Below are 13216 nucleotides of genomic sequence, written 5' to 3'. Positions count from 1 at the left end.
CACCGAGCCGATCCGCTACGTCTGTCGTGGAGAGGCGGGACCGGACGGACAGCTTCAGGGTCACATTGTGATCAACCTCACCGTCCCCGCCAGCACTACGCTTCCTGGAGTGGCAGCTTTCCAGGAGCTGGCGATCGAGACTTCGGTCGCCAACTGCGTCCAGGCTATGACTCGCCAGGCCCTCCGCCACGTCGTTCAGGACACGTGGGAGCACATCCAGGGCGGCAGGTTCCGTCTACTTCCTCGTGTCCTGGACCTCACCTACGTCGAGGGAGCCACCGTCCGAGTGTTGGCTGCGGACCAGCTCGCTCAGGAGGAGACAGACTCCTGTCTTCAGTTCTCGGGCCGCTACATCTTGGCCCAGGATCGCTACATCACGGCGGTCGAGACCGAGAACAAGCTTTACCGAGACTTGGTGTTCACAGCCGACCACGTCATCGAGATGGAGCAGGTGAAGAAGAGGATACTGAGGGACGCTATCCTGACAGAGCGCCACAGCCGTGACCGCCTGGAGGACTTCAGCCGAGCTCGCGAGGTCGCCTTCAGGCAGGAGATTCAGGAGTGGCAGAACAAGGCCAGGGACTACGAGCTCCGAGGCGACCACGTGGACGCCAAGGTGCTTGAGCTGGAGGACCGACTTGAGCGCCAGCGTGTGCTCTTGGGCGAGTTCCATCAGAGGGAGAAGGAGAAGATCTTCAGCAAGCTGTGTCTGGAGACCCGCTATGAGCGTATGTCACAGGAGAACGAGATGCTGAGGGCTGAGTCCACCCACAACACTCGTCACCTGGCTGAGCTCATCAAGACCACAGAGTACTTCAGGGACAAGGCCCAGAGGACCCGCCAGGCTTGGATCTCTTCTGACAACAAGCGTGTCAAGGAGATCGCCCGTGTCCAGGAGCCCCTTCCTCCCAAGATGCGCAAGGAGGCGCACAAGCACTCTTTCCGTCCTGCACCCACCACCCTCAACCTCACAGCTTGCCCTTCTGAGCACTACCCTGAGGTACCGAGGACCAAACAGCTCAAGGCCGCAGAGAAGTACGCCAGTCGACTTCACCGCACTGACGCCGAGCTCGAGGCTATGGACAGGGATTCTGAGGAGCAGCTCCCTAGCTCTCGCCCCACCACACCACCTTACGTCCCTACCCAGTAGAGTAGAGTAGTCGTCCTGATGATGTGCCCTGCGTGGCGAATAATGCGACATGTAACTCACTATCAGTAGTAGAGCGGTATGTCCTGTCCTTTTGGAGCCTACCTGTGTGTAGAGCGATTCCCGCGAGCCCTCTGGTGTATTTGCCCAAGGCATCGCTATGTAATGAACTCATGTAATGAATGTTTGGGTCTTAATGGATTTTATCGATGTTAATTGCTTCTTTGTATGAGTGTTGGATAGAATGTTTTATGAATTAAATTGCCTAATTATCTAAACACTGTTTTAACACATTAAATCATAACCTAATCCATGCAGAGAGATGGCGTGCCGCCGTTCTGAACGCCTCAACGTTCGTTCCCCTTCACCTGAGGTGGAGTACCGCGGCCGTGGGTGTGGGCGTGGTCGAGGAGCTGCCTCTCCTGCCCCCAGACTCGAGCGGGAGGTGGAGGAGCAGCCCGCCCCAGGAGAGCCTGCCCTAGAGGAGCCCAACAGGAGAGCTAGGTCCCCTCAGCTCGGGGACAATGATGCACCACCACCACCGCCACCGTCTCTGTCTGAGGTGATGGATCGCCAGACTCGCCTTCTCGAGGCACTGGCGGATGGCATACTGCGTCGTCCTGGAGGAGGTCCACCCAATGACTTCCAAAGGAAGCTAGAAGGCTTCCTCAAGCTGAGGCCTCCTACGTTTGACTGTGCTGACGATGATCCCATCGCCGCCGAGGACTGGCTGCGTGAGATCGAGAAGAAGCTGGACCTCACCACCTGCACTGATGAGGAGTGTGTGGGAGTCGCCGCTCACCAGCTCACTGGCGCTGCACGCGCGTGGTGGGACAGCTACAGTGACACCCATGAAAGACCCGGGAGCATAACCTGGGCTGAGTTCACTGAGGCGTTCCGTGAGCAGCATGTACCTGAGGGTGTCATGGACGCCAAGGTGGAGGAGTTCCGCAACATCTCCCATGGCACTCAGAAGGTGCAGGAGTATGCCACTCGCTTCACCCGCACCATGAGGTATGCCCCAGATGAGTCCAACACTAAGAAGAAGAAGATGTACTTCTTCAAGAAGGGTCTGAGTACGCGCCTCAAGGTGGCCCTCTCGGGACACACCTGCTACACCCTCCGGGAGATGATCAACAAGGCCCTGGAGATGGAGAGGGACCGCCTGGAGGCCGATGCTCAGTACAAGGAGAAGAAGCGCCGGTCCGAGAGTTCTTCTCGTGGCCCGGCACCCTAGAGGCCATGTGCTCACGTGCCCCCTCCGTCGCGTCCCCGCTCTGCTCAGGGCGCTGCACCGGCTCCGAGTCGAGGAGGTGGTACCCACACCGCCAACTACCACCGCCCCACTCAGAGCCGCCCCGTGCAGAGTACCAGCACGTGGAAGGCCACTGCACCCACCTCCACTGGCAGTGTGCCTTTCGCTTGCTTCAACTGTGGTCAGCCAGGCCACAAGGCTGCCCACTGCCCGGCGAAGACTGCACCACCACCTGCCCCGGCTGCAACCAGGCAGGCACCTGCTCAGGGCACACTTCGCAAGCCAGCTGTGGGAGCCACCCGCGGCCGTCTCACACACCTGACAGCGCAGGACGCGCAGGACGCCCCCGACGCGGTGTACGGTATGTTTTTGGTACAGGGAGTTATGGCATCAGTTCTATTTGACTCTGGTGCAACTTGCTCATATGTATCCTCTAGATTTGCACGAGAGCACAACCTACCCGTGACACCACGGAAGGTACCTATAGACACCATATCTCCTTTAGGCAACCTCAGATGCACCCAGAAATGTCAGGGAGTGAGTATCACCATCGAGGGTTACCCTTTTCTAGCCGATCTCACCTTACTTCCGTCAGATGGACTGGATGTCATCTTAGGAATGGATTGGCTGACCCAACACAAGAGAGTGATATCTTGCTCACCGAGGTATGTGGAGATAACGCACCCGAGTGGTCATGTGCTTCGATGTGAGCCTAACCATGAGAAGAAGGCGCCCATGATATGCGCCTTAGAATCCAAGTCAGTTGAGGAGGTGCCTGTAGTAAGTGAGTATCCTGACGTGTTTCCAGAGGAGTTACCGGGTATGCCACCTGACAGAGATGTGGAGTTCGTGATTGACCTTTTGTCGGGTACGGGTCCCATTGCTAAGAGGCCCTACCGCATGTCAGTCGATGAGCTGGAAGAGCTCAAGAAGCAACTCAAGGAGTTGGCAAATAAGGGGTACATTAGACCCAGTGCTTCACCATGGGGTTCCCCTGTCTTGTTCGTAAAGAAGAAGGATGGCTCCATGAGGATGTGTATTGACTACCGGAACTTAAATGTCGTGACTGTCAAGAACAAGTACCCTCTCCCAAGGATCGATGACCTATTAGATCCGTTGAAGGATGCCAAATTCTTCTCAAAAATCGATCTCCGATCCGGGTACCATCAGATGAAGATCAGACCGGAGGATATACCTAAGACAGCCTTTGTCACAAGGTATGGGCAATATGAGTTCACTGTCGTGTCCTTCGGACTCACGAATGCCCCAGCTTACTTCATGAATATGATGAACAAGGTGTTCATGGAAGAACTAGACAAGTTCGTTGTGGTGTTCATTGATGATATTCTTGTCTATTCAGCCTCTGCCGAAGAACACGAGCAGCACTTGAGAGTAGTTCTGGAAAAGTTGAGGCAGAACCAACTCTATGCCAAGTTCAGTAAGTGCGAGTTCTGGCTTGAAGAAGTCGCCTTCCTTGGGCATGTTCTCACAGCTGAGGGAGTTGCAGTTGACCCAGCCAAAATAGAAGCCGTGAAGGAATGGGAGCAACCCCGTAATGCGACCGATATCCGCAGTTTTCTGGGTTTGGCCGGGTACTATCGCCGATTCATTGAGAATTTCTCTAAGGTCGCCAAGCCAATGACTAACCTTCTCAAGAAGACCAATGAGTTTGAGTGGACACCTGAGTGTGAACAGAGCTTCCAGACCTTGAAACAGAAGCTTACCACCACCCCTGTGCTAGCCTTGCCTGACATTCAGAAGGACTTCGTAGTCTACTGTGATGCTTCGAAACAGGGACTCGGATGTGTTCTGATGCAGAGTGGGAAAGTCATAGCATATGCGTCGCGACAGCTGAAAGACCATGAGCAGCGCTACCCCACCCATGACCTTGAGCTGGCAGCTGTAGTGCATGCCTTGAAAATCTGGAGACACTACTTGATCGGCAACAAGTGTGATATATACACTGATCACAAGAGCTTGAAGTACTTTTTCACTCAAGAAGATCTGAACATGAGACAACGTAGGTGGTTAGAACTCATAAAGGACTACAACCTAGAGATCCACTACCACCCGGGAAAGGCAAATGTAGTTGCTGACGCCTTAAGCCGCAAGAGCTATTGCCACAGTTTGTCCATGGAGACCGTACCGCTGGAATTGTGTCAGGAAATGGGAGATCTACAGCTGGAAATCATACCAAAGGGCTTGCTCAGCGATTTGCGAATACGCTATGATCTAGAGGAACGGATTCGGGAGGCCCAAAAGAGTTGCCTCGTGATCCAAAAACTCCGTAGGATCATGGAAAGGGGTACGTCCCCTTGGTTTCACGAGGACGAACAAGGGACCTTCTGGTGCAAAAATAGAATCTGCGTACCTCATGATAAAGTCTTGCGGGAGGAAATCTTGACCGAGGCACACGACTCCAAGTACAACATACACCCTGGCAGCACTAAGATGTACGCTGACTTGAGGAAGATCTTCTGGTGGAAGAACATGAAGAAAGACATCGCCGAGCATGTGGCTCGGTGTGACACTTGCAATAGGGTCAAGGCAGAGCACCAGAGACCAGCTGGGTTGTTAAAACCGCTAGATGTACCAGAGTGGAAATGGGAAGGCATCTCCATGGACTTTATCGTGGGTTTGCCTCGATCCCCGAAAGGCCACGACTCAATCTGGGTGATAGTCGACCGACTGACCAAGGTAGCACATTTCATACCAGTCAAGACAGTCTATTGTACCGAGCAACTGGCAGATCTATATGTGGACCACATTCTTAGACTCCATGGCGCACCTACCAGCATCATATCAGACCGAGGGCCACAATGGGTATCCAGATTCTGGCAGAGTCTGCACAAGGCCATTGGCACCCGTCTAGACTACAGTACCGCATATCACCCGCAGACTGATGGGCAGACTGAGAGAGTGAATCAGGTTCTTGAGGACATGCTCAGAGCTTGTGTACTGAAGTACGGGTCAGATTGGGAGAAGAGTTTATCTCATGCAGAGTTCTCCTACAACAACAGTCATCAGGCCAGCATTCAGATGTCACCTTTCGAAGCCCTATATGGAAGGAAGTGTAGAACCCCGCTGATGTGGTCACAGGTGGGAGAGAGAGCATTCTTTGGCCCTGACAAGATTAAAGAGGCTGAAGAAGGAGTCGCCCAAGTGCGAGAAAACTTGAGGATCGCTCAAAGTCGACAGAAAAGTTACGCTGACAACAGACGGAGAGATTTGGAGTTCTATGTCGGAGACCACGTCTACCTCAAGGTCTCACCACTCCGCGGCACCTTTAGATTCCACGTGAAAGGGAAGTTGGCACCACGGTTCGTGGGTCCCTACCGAATCAGCAAGAGAATTGGGAAGTTGGCTTACAGGTTGGAACTACCCGAGGAAATGTCGGGAGTGCACCCGGTCTTCCATGTCTCCCAGTTGCGTAAGTGTCTAAAATTGCCCGAGGAAGAGGTACCTATCGAGACACTGGACTTACAGGAGACCCTAGAGTATCGGGAGTATCCAGTTCGGATTCTAGACAGAGCCACCAAGGAAACTAGGAGTTCCACCATTCCCATGTGCAAAGTGCTGTGGAGCAACCACACAGAAAGAGAAGCCACTTGGGAAAAAGAGTCCGAGCTGCAGTTACGTTACCCCTACCTCTTCGAAAGGTACGTCACACCTTAAATCTCGGGACGAGATTCCAATGAGGGGGAAGGACTGTAACGACCCAGAAATTTTCGCAAATTACCAAAATTACCACCTGAAAATTTTTTCTAAAAATAACCCTTGTTTGATGAATTCATACTAGAAAAATCCCTTGTAGATGCACAAGTAGAACCTATTTAATTTTTGAGCATATGCATATTTAATTCAACGTATGATTTGGCTTTTATTGATTTTATGTGATGAGTAATAAAATCAATAACCTTTATTTAACTAGTGATTTCTCTTCAAAAGCTGATCCTTGGCTTGTGCTCATGAGGCCCCTAGAACCCTAGAGAACCCTCCTTTTAGGATGCGTACAAGTTGGTAACTAATATATGCTATTAGGGGACCAAGGGTGGATGGAAGACTTAGCAGAAATTAGAAAAAGGATGAGCTAGGGCTGGAAAAATGAAAAACAGATTTGGCCCGAGAGCAGCTCGCAGCCCAGCTCGCTGCCCCACCCGCGCCACGGCCCAGCTTCGCACCGCGCGGCCCAGCATCGCACCCTCGCCTGCGCTCCGCTCCGGCACGACCCAGCCCGCGCATAGCCAGCGGCCCAAGCGTTAGCGCGGCCCAGGACTCGCGCGCGTGACCAGCGGCCCGCCGAGCGCTCGCCCAGCACCCCCACGGCTGACAGACGGGACCCATCCGTCATTCCCCACCCCGCTCTCCTTCCTCTGCTTTTCTTCCCCAGTGACTCCGCCGTGGTGACGCCACCCTTGCCCCACTTTCGATCGGACGAGCGCGGATTGGAGATCACCAACGCGCCCGCAACCACTCCCGCACCCCAAGCCCTAGCCTCGCGGACGCCAACACCCTACACGTGTCCCGATGTCATCTTCCGCCGTCCGCCGCAACCATGGCCGGGAATGGCTATAAAAGCCAATTCCCGGAGCCCTAGCGCCCCATCCACTCCGCCACCACCCCGCGGCTCAGCCGCCACGCACCGATCGCCGCAAGCAAGAGGGAGAAGCAGGGAGGGGCAGAGACGACCACGCTGCCAGAGCCGCCCAGGACGCCGGAGCAGGGGCGACCTCGCCGCCGTCTTCTTCCCCTACCTCGCGACGAGCTCCACGGCGCTGCGAACCCGCCTCGGCACGACCCCAACCCATCGCTGCAGAGCCAACGCCACCACCGGTATGTCTTTGATTTTCGTCTCTGTGCGCCACCAAGCCGAGCGCTTGCGCCATGGCCGCACGCCGCAAACGCACCCAAGGCGCTGCCTTTGCACTCCCCGCGTCCGTCTCGCTCTCACACACCGCACACCCGCGCGCACGCAGCACATGCACGTCCGGGTCGGGAGCAAGGCCCGGCCTTTGCTGAACCACCGCAAGAGCTGGAGCCAGAGCGCGAACGCGCGATCTCCGCGGACGCACCCTGGACAGTGGCATGGACTCACCTGAGCAGACCCCCCCTAAGGCTCCGCCTTTGCACTCCTCGCGTTCGCCCACGCACGGCACCACCCGAGCGAGCACGCTCGCGGCCGCAGGCGCCACGAGCACGAACGCCCTGGCACGCACGACGTTTCGGCCGTTGCACGCCAGTATAGAGACCGGAACCACATCGAGCACCTTCGCCACGTCCTAGAACTCGCCGTGCGCCGCTTGGAGTGGGGAAGCGAAGGGGAAAAGCGTCGGGGCATCACCAGAGCGCGCCACCGTCCGTCGGCGTCATGGGAAAAAGGAGCAGGGGGAGATGAGGGGAGGGGGAGAAGCCCCCGGATGCACTCGGCGCACCGTGGACCAGAGAGAGCAAGGGAAAAGAGAGAGATCCAGGCCGTCCACCCATCGCGGGCCACGGCCAGCGGTGCACCAACACCCGCGCGCCCCGCTTCCTGGTCGGCTGGGCCGAGCCCAACGCCAAGCCGCGGCCCAGGAGCGCCATCAGCCGCAGCAAGCCTCCGCCAACAGGCCGACCTGGCCCGTCCGCCGGCCGCTAAGTTGGGCCGAATGAGGCCCAAGTCACAGAACCAGCTCCCTGATTCCTTTTTCTTTTTCTTTTCCAAACCTATAACGTGTTTAAATAATTTAAACCCCCAAATGAATTCTGAAAAATACAAAACTAGTATCTAAATTTTTCTAAAAAGAAGCTCTACGTCTTAGGCTTATTTATGAGTGCATTTGGTTCTTTCAATTCTTCTATTGGATTTTTGTGATATCTATAGGAGTCGCTTATTGCGACCATATGTCTCGTTTGACAGACCCGGAGGAGCCGACGACTGAGGAGTACGACCCCGACTACACTGAGGAGCTCGAGGACGACTTGCCAGGTGCCACGTTGAAGGGTCGAGATGGCGGACTAGAGGGGGGGTGAATAGTCCTTTCTAAAACTTAACGCGCCGGCTAACCGAAACAAATGCGGAATTAAAACTATCGGTCTAGCCAAGACTACACCCCTCTATCTAAGTTCTCTAGCACCTTGTAAAAGATCCTAAACAAGCAAACAAGGTGCTACCTTAGCAAGAGCTCACCTAATCAATTCTAGGAGCAAGGTCACACAAACCTATGCAACTAGTACTTTGCAAACCGGGGAGCTCCTACACAACTAGTAAGCAAAAGCACAAAGCTCCTAAGCTCACTAGCGAGCTCAATAACAAGGCAACTAATGCCAAATTAGAGAGCGCAACTTACTTAGCTACACAAACTAAGCAATGTGACTAACAAGGTTACACAAACCAAATTAGTCACGCAAGGGGAACTACTTCTAGCCACACAAGCAAGAAGGTAACTAGCAAGCTACACAAGCTAACTAATTACAAGAGCAACTACACAAGCACAAGTATATGAATGTAAGAACAAGCTTGTGTTAGGGACTTTGCAAACCAACGGGAAGAACAATGTTGACACGATGATTTTCTCCCGAGGTTCACTTGGTTGCCACCAAGCTACGTCCCCGTTGAGACAAGCTCCAAGGTTGCCGCCGGTCTTCTTGCTAGTGGTGACCCACAAGTCACACTCTCCCACGTGGAGTGCTTACCACAAGCTCTAGCACTTGACCCGGCCGGACCACTTGTCGCTCTTCACGTCTCGCTCAACTAGAGTTGCTCTTCGCGATCCCCGCGGGGTGAGCACCGTACCCCTCACAATCTCTTCTCCGGAGCACCGCACAATCTCCTTGCGTGCTTCGACGGAGTCACAAGCCACCAAGCTGTCTAGGAGGTGGCAACCTCCAAGAGTAACAAGCACCACCGGCTTGCAACACGAACACCTAGTGCCACTCGATGCAATCTCTCAATGCAACGCACTAGAATCGCTCACTCACACAATCGGATGATCACTATGAAGTATATGTGAGTTAGAGGCTTTACTAGCACTCCCCAAGCATGGACACTAAGTCCCAAGGGTGCTCAGCACCGGCCAAGGCCGGCCACCACTTCTATTTATAGCCCCAAGGGCTAAACTAGCCGTTGCCCCTTCACTGGGCAAAAACTGGGGGCACCGGACTCACTGCAGGAGCCACCGGACGCTGGAACAGTGCGTCCTGTGCTCCAAAAACAGCCACGTGTCACTAGCCGTTTGAACTTGACCGTTGCCGCCAACGGCTAGCACACGCACGCGCGTCTGGAACAGTATCACCGGACGCTCTGCTGCTTCACACCGGACGGTCCGGTGCTCACCGGACTCACACGCAGAGAGCAACGCAAACTTGCAGCAGCACCGGACTCTCAGCGTCCTGTGCCACCGGACGCTGGAACAGTGCGTCCTGTGCCACCGGACGCTCAGCGTCCTGTGCCAGCAGTTCAACTTGTTAGGTTGCTAACTTCTAGCTCCGAACTCCAAATTCGATGATCTTGGACATTTTGGAAAGCTTACTTAGAATACTATCCAATAAATATGAATACTCAATCCAAATCAAAATGGATCAAAGCAGTATTCCAATCTAAAAGCCATCCTAATGTCCGGAGAACACCGAAAGACTTCTCTCTCTTCTCCAAGTTGAACAAAATCAACTTCAACACCTTCTCCTTTGCAAATGTGCCAACACCATCAAGTGTACACCACCATGTGCAAGAGTGTTAGCATTTTCACAAAAATTTTCCCAAAGGAGTTAGCCTCTCAACTTGCCACGCCACTCGATCCTAACACGTATGCAAAGTTAGATCGCTCAAGTGGCACTAGATGACCGATATGCAAACAAGTTTGCCCCTCTTGATAGTACGGCCATCTATCCTAAATCCGGTCATAAACTTCTCTACACACCTATGACCGGTGAAATGGAAATGCCCTAGGTTATACCTTTGCCTTGCGCTTTCCATTCCATCTCCTCCAATGTTGATGCAACACATGCACCAACCAATCACCAAATGATATGATCCACTTCATATCATCACGCGACCGTATTGGTTCATTGATCTTGACCTCACTTGCTCTTCACCGTTGCCTCGGTCCATCGGCGCCAAGTCTTGCTCAAGCTTCACCGTCACACGCGGTCCCTCGCTTCAAAGCCTCCGACTTGCCCTTCACTCTTGCAACCGGTCCATCAAGCCAAGCCTCATCTTGATCTTCTCCACCTTGGTCACATGACTCCATGTCATGTCTCATATGCAATGAGCTCCTCCATCATATCATCACCTGTGGACTAATCTCCTGTGTATCTCACATAAACACTATTAGTCCACCTAAGTTGTCACTCAATTACCAAAACCAAACAAGGACCTTTCAATCTCCCCCTTTTTGGTAATTGATGACAACTCTACAAAGATATGGAAATTAAGCTTTTTCAAGCTAGCACTTTACACATGTGTAAATTGCTAACTTGATTTGGATTTTATGCTACTTATCCAACATTTAAGCTTTATGTTAAGATTTGGATAAGCATCATAAAACCCAACTAAGTGCTAAGGTGTATAGAATAAACCTTTGTAGCTCAATACCAAATCGATATCATTTGAAGTATTCAATGTACACCATCCTTAGCACCATGTGTAGCTAAACAAAAAAACACTAGAAACCCCGTGAGATCAACATTAAAAGCAAGGGTCTAGTCTTTACTTGAAGAACACAAGTCTAGCTACCAACCTATGCATGCTAGTTATCATATCATCAATCAAGTTCTATAACTAGCATACACCACACAAGCATGCATATTGAATTTAAAACTTATGCAATGCAAGCAAGCACATGAATATGCACATATCAAATGCAAACAAACAATGTTCATGAGCTTGCTCCCCCTACTTGTGTGCTTTTCTTTTGTCCAAGAATTTTGATCCATCATCTTCTCTTTAATGTTGCTCCCTTGTCCATGTCCATCTTTGATATTTCCCCTTTGAAACATATCTTTTGTTGTCCAACTTATCCCATGATCATATCTTTGTTCCAACTTCTCCCCCTTTGTCATCAATTTCCATAAAAGGTATGTGATACCAATTAAATCACTTGATACCAATTGTAAAAATGTGAATCTCATTGTGACAAAGGATTGCATTGGGATAGATGGTTGAGGCTTGAATCTTGCATTTTTTATGGACATCACCATGTGTTGGAATGACATTACTTGAATTGCTCTTGAGATACCACATAGGATCTTTGACCTTGATACCGTTTGGTGGGGCAACTCCCCCTATGTCAGCATGGGTCATTCACTTGTCAATCTTGTTGGTGAGGGAACTTCTCTTTGCTTGATGATCACTTAAAGTTGAGGATCACTTGTGGAACCACCTTCTTGTATGATAGATACCATACGTATATATGTGATATTTGGAATATCTTGTCCGAAATCATATGGGATTCTTCTATCAATTAAGGTCTTCTAGTATGGAACCACTTGTTTGCTATCTTGAACATTTGCTATCATCATCATGAGTACCATTTGTAGGATACCAATTGAGGAAACATTTGAGTTTAGATATCCATTTGCATTGGTGTCTTGTTCTTGTACTCTAATCATCATGAGCTTTTAAGTGTTGACTTGAACTAAATTGATTTGCCTAAGCTTCCAAGTCCGGTTTGAACCAATGACAAGCTTCTTCACACCTCTCATTAAGGGTTATCTTGCCAATGTTGTACTTGTCACTTGTTAACAATCCAAAATAGATCAAGTACTTGGGTTTACTAGCTCATGAACAAACTCATATACATACCACTAGATCAACTAATCAATCAAGCAATAGTGGTAGGTTATGAATTTAAAACTTTTCATTTGTCATGCATGATCCTATTAAGCATGTACTATATGCACTAACCGCATACTAGTAAAGGATGAAATGATCATGCACATTACAATGATACCTTTTCTATGTTGGAGAAGAGGATAGTCATATAGATTCCAATTCATTTCTCCAATAGCAATGTGAAGTCCAATTAATAAGCTTGGTGAAGACCAATTATAAATGCCAATTGATAGATCAAATCTTCACCCATATGAATTTAGAACCACTTATGATCAAGTGCAATGTCTTGTTGTGGTTGGCTTGCTTCATCTTTTCTTGATCATTGCTTGCATGAGAGAACTATTAAGAATATTACTTGAAATAGTATGACTAGCTTTCTTTTGGGTTGTTGCTTGCTTTCTTGATCAATCCTTTTGATTGCTTCAACTAAGCATCTCAAATGTCCTTTAGATCACCACTTCCATGTTAGCCTTCCAAGCACCACACTTGGTTTACCCACTCCTCGGGCGGCACGCCCCTCACATAGGGAGAAGTGACCTCTCTCCAAAGAACCATTCTTGATACTTACTTGAATTACTTTGATTGATTGATTCAAGTGACGGACTTAAAGTGATGAGTAACCATGAATTCCAGTTTAAGTCCTTTTCTTTCTACTTGTTTAAGTCCTTTTCTTTCTACCAAATGATTTCCAATAGTCACTAGAACTTAAACTTCATCTTCATCTTGAGTTTGATCTTGATCTTCAATTTGAGTACTAAAAGTGTACACCAAGTACATTCCACAATCAAATGACCTTGTACTCATACTTGTCATGCTTCTAGATCAATTCAAAACCAAACTTAGGTGCCTCAAACACTTATAATTATGTTTCCAACTTGAGGACCTTTCAATTGAAGTGACTCTAGATCAATCCAATAATTGTCACTTTTCTGGCAGATTCTGTACCCTTTAAAGAAATATCCATATCTCACAATGTACAGATCCAAATACCACGAAATTTGGTGGA

Source organism: Sorghum bicolor, chromosome 8, assembly GCF_000003195.3.
Source record: "Sorghum bicolor cultivar BTx623 chromosome 8, Sorghum_bicolor_NCBIv3, whole genome shotgun sequence".
NCBI classification, from domain to species: domain Eukaryota; kingdom Viridiplantae; phylum Streptophyta; class Magnoliopsida; order Poales; family Poaceae; genus Sorghum; species Sorghum bicolor.
The sequence above is the reverse complement of the archived record's forward strand: the minus strand, read 5'-3'. Positions refer to the sequence as shown.